Genomic DNA, 561 nt, shown 5'->3' with positions numbered 1-561 from the left:
AAAGTACAATAATCCTATTAAAAAAAAAAAAAAAAATAATAAATAAATAAATAAATAAATAAAAAAAGATTGACAATATCCGACTCGAAGATCCTCATGCTGCTCGTATCATAATGAACTTCAGGATGTTGGGCTCTATGAACTTCAAGCTATCATCAACCTCTATCTGTTATGAACTTTGAGACCTTCAAGCTGATCATAATCTCCTCAACATACTACTACTCCTGTGCTAATCCGATGATGTGTCTACTCAATCACACTTTTACCTACATTATGCGATCCCCTGGATGCTTGGTGAGCATAATGACCACACTAATTACTTACCTACATGTTGTCAACCTTATAATTCTTCCAACCTGGAACATGGATAAACTCCTCCACCATGTCAACAATCGAGTTCCTGTACATTACCTATATTTATGTACCTACTTACCTCCTTCAAACTTACCCACTCCATGTTTCGGTCATATTTCTCAATCTACACCTACCTGTCTATCGATTCCTGTTACCAATCCTGAATATCCATCCTGATTATCCCGTATTACTGTCGCTATGTTGCTC

Source organism: Diaphorina citri, unplaced genomic scaffold (genome assembly GCF_000475195.1).
Source record: "Diaphorina citri unplaced genomic scaffold, Diaci psyllid genome assembly version 1.1 scaffold1981, whole genome shotgun sequence".
In the NCBI taxonomy this organism is placed as follows: Eukaryota; Metazoa; Arthropoda; class Insecta; order Hemiptera; family Psyllidae; genus Diaphorina; species Diaphorina citri.
This window is presented reverse-complemented; position numbering follows the sequence as displayed.